Below are 3051 nucleotides of genomic sequence, written 5' to 3'. Positions count from 1 at the left end.
TCAGGGAGAGGCAGGGCTATTTCGTGGCCATACTGACTGTACTCTGTGGCCATGTGGTGGGCACACTGACCATGCTCTGTGCCTGCAGGCAGAGTGGTGGCCATGCGGTGGGCATGCTGACTGTACCCTGTGCCCGCAGTCAGAGTAGTGGCCATGTGGTGGGGACACTGACCGTGCTCTTTGCCCGCAGGCAGAGTGGTGGCCCTGCAGCGGTCAAGTTGAGCTTGTTCTGTGCCCACAGGTAGAATTGGGGATGGTGGAGCTGAGCCTCGGCCACGTGGCGGACACATTGATCGGGAGCCGTGCGACCGGAGGCGTTTCTAATGGCGAAAGTCCGTGGCGGCCCAACTCCTCCGGGATCCAAGTGAGTGGCTGGCCTGCAAAGCCATCTCTGGGCACTTCGGGGGCCCCAGAAAGCAGGCCCTTCTGCTCTGATGTGGGTACTTTAAAGTGCTGTAAAGCCAATGGTAAGGAGTTTCTGTCTGATGCAGAGGTGGATGGGTAACCACTGGAAGTTTTTGTGGAAAGCCGATCCAGGTAGCAGAATGAAGTATGGACTGTAGTGGGGAGAGACAGATGGCTGGGAGGTCAGCAAGGAGGCTGACGCAGAAATCCAAGCGGGATAGGATAAGCGTCAAAATGACACGAGCCACAGCACCATAAACCCTGGCATCATCATTCATTGTAGTGCGGTCAGTAGGTGCCATGAAGCTCAGCAGCTTACTAAGGACATGATACCAGAGTTTTCTTCCTTTGCTGGCTTTCCTATCCACTTTCCTCTGACTTTTACTCCGTAACTTCTGAATAGCCGGCCATTGTCCGCCCATGGCCAACTGATAATTCGGATCCAAGGAACTGGTCTTCCGTTCTATAAGTTCTCGCAGAAGCTGGTGGTAAAAGTCATCATCACCAAAGATCTCTTCATCCAGGTCCTTCAAGTGAGCGTTGGCTGGAGCCTGAGGCAAAATCTCCTGCTGTCCTGGCACGCTGTCGGGGATAGGCTGGAGTTCTGGCTTGGCCTTGCCAAGAACACGGTACAAAGAGCGCTTAGGCTGCATCCGCCGAAGTTATCTCTTTGTCCATCGGAATGTGGTCTATCTGAGTCAGGATTGGGCGCTCAAAGGCTCCAGAACCCTTTCCCGGCTTGCCAGAAGCCAATTTGGTTTTGTCCTGCCATTTTTGCAGCATCCGGTTACGATAGGATGTGAAATCGGCAAAGCGTTTTGCCATGAAGTCAGGGTAGTCACTCATCTCTAGCTTGCTTCCGCTTAGGTGGCCCTTTCCTCTGCAGCTGCTGCTGCTGCTGCTGCTGTCCCTCCTCAGCAAGCAATTCCTCCTCCTCTTCACTGGAAATTTCCTCCTCACTCTCTGCTTTGGGTTTTTTCCCCACCTACCAGGTGCCGCGTGTCTGGATGCTGGTAAAGCAGTTCATCTTTAAGATCCACCAGAGACCTCAATAATGCTTTAAGTGCCTTATGACTGTTTTTCAGGATGCTGGCAAACTCTGATCCTCCCTTGTCCTTGAATATGGGGAACGTTTCTGGCTGTGGAAGCTGGTTAGTGGTGAGCAGGGCCTTCTGCAATTTGATTCTTCCTTCTTAAAGCAGGTCCCATAACGCTATTTGGTTCTTCACAGCTCTTCCTTCCTCCATTTCCTCTGTCACTTTCCATTTCCATCTCCATTTCCATGTCCCACATGGGGCTAACGGCCTTAATCCCCATTTTCCAGGAGATGGAACCTAAGCCCAGAGAAGTGAAGTGACTTGCCCAAGGACCCACAGCAGACAGGTGGCGGAACTGGGATTAGAATCCAGGTCCTTCTGACTCTTGGGCCCGGGCTCTATCCTCTCGGCTACTCTGCTTCTCACCATTAATGTGGGTATTCAAGCTTTGGCTGTATTTTATGGCCCTCTGACGAGAAGCTCAAAACATTTTGCAGACATCATCTCCTGACGGCCCACCGAGTCCGGGGAATATTGTCCCGTCCCAGCTTGACTACCATATCGGTCTCCTCACCGGTCACTCTGTCTCCGGTCTCTCTATTGCCCAGGGTATTTTCCAAAAATCTCACCTGGAACAGCGATAGTTAAAGCCATGGAAGTGAATGAGCTCCCCAGAGGGAGTGAGTGTAAAGTCAGACAGAAAAGGTCTCAGAAGAGAACCTCAAGCGATCCATACAAGTTAAGGGATGGAGGGAGAAGAGGAACTGGTGAAAGACTTTTTCTTGACTTTGTGTTTTGAATTGCATTTGTTGAGTACTTCCTATGTGCGAGGCACTGTTCTAAGTGCTGGGGTTGATACGAGATAATCGGGTTGTTCAGAGTCCCTTTCCCCCATAGGGCTCACAGTCTTATTCCCCATTTTACAAACGAGGCCACTGAGGCACAGAGAAGTGAAGCGACCTGCCCAAGGACACCCAGCTGACAAGTAGCGGAACTGGGGTTAGAACACGGTTCCTTCTGACTAGTAGGCCCGGTCTCTGTCCACTAGGCCTTTCCACGTATAGACTCCGAAACCATCGAGGGGCAGATGAGAACCGTGTCGACCTGTGTTCGGCCCACCTGTCCGGGATTCCGGCACGCTGTCGGGCACCGTGACTCATGGGAATTTTTTGTGCTTGCTCTGTGCCAGGCCCTGTACTAATTGCTTGGGCAGAAACTAGCTAATCACATTGGACACGGTCTCTTTCCCTTTTGGGGCCCACAGTCTTTGTCCCCATTTTGTGGATGAGGGAACTGAGGCACAGAGAAGTGAAGTGACTTGCCCAAAGTCACACAGAAGACAAGTGGCAGAGCTGGGATTAGAGTCGATGATCTTCTGACTCCCAGAACCGGGTCTGTGTTTTAGACGGAAAAACATCGTTTTACCACGGAAAAACATTTCATCGTCACGGGCGTGTGATGATGACACTCCCCCGATTCGAGGCCAGAAAGGAGGGGATGCAGGCAGGAGCAGGAAGGCTGGCTCTAGGCCATAGGCCTGGGGTTTCCTTTGCTAACCCCCTGCCACACCCTAGACCGAGCCACCGGAGCCCGTCGTCGCGATATGGGG

General features: G+C 52.5%; 1 pseudogene; it reads right to left on the bottom strand.

Annotated features, from left to right (window-relative positions):
• Positions 1-213: 213 nt before the first annotated feature.
• LOC119922868 lies at positions 214-1652 on the bottom strand (annotated as a pseudogene).
• Between the last annotated feature and the right edge of the window lie 1399 nt (positions 1653-3051).

Source organism: Tachyglossus aculeatus, unplaced genomic scaffold (genome assembly GCF_015852505.1).
Source record: "Tachyglossus aculeatus isolate mTacAcu1 unplaced genomic scaffold, mTacAcu1.pri scaffold_129_arrow_ctg1, whole genome shotgun sequence".
NCBI lineage: Eukaryota > Metazoa > Chordata > Mammalia > Monotremata > Tachyglossidae > Tachyglossus > Tachyglossus aculeatus.
The sequence above is the reverse complement of the archived record's forward strand: the minus strand, read 5'-3'. Positions and strand labels throughout refer to the sequence as shown.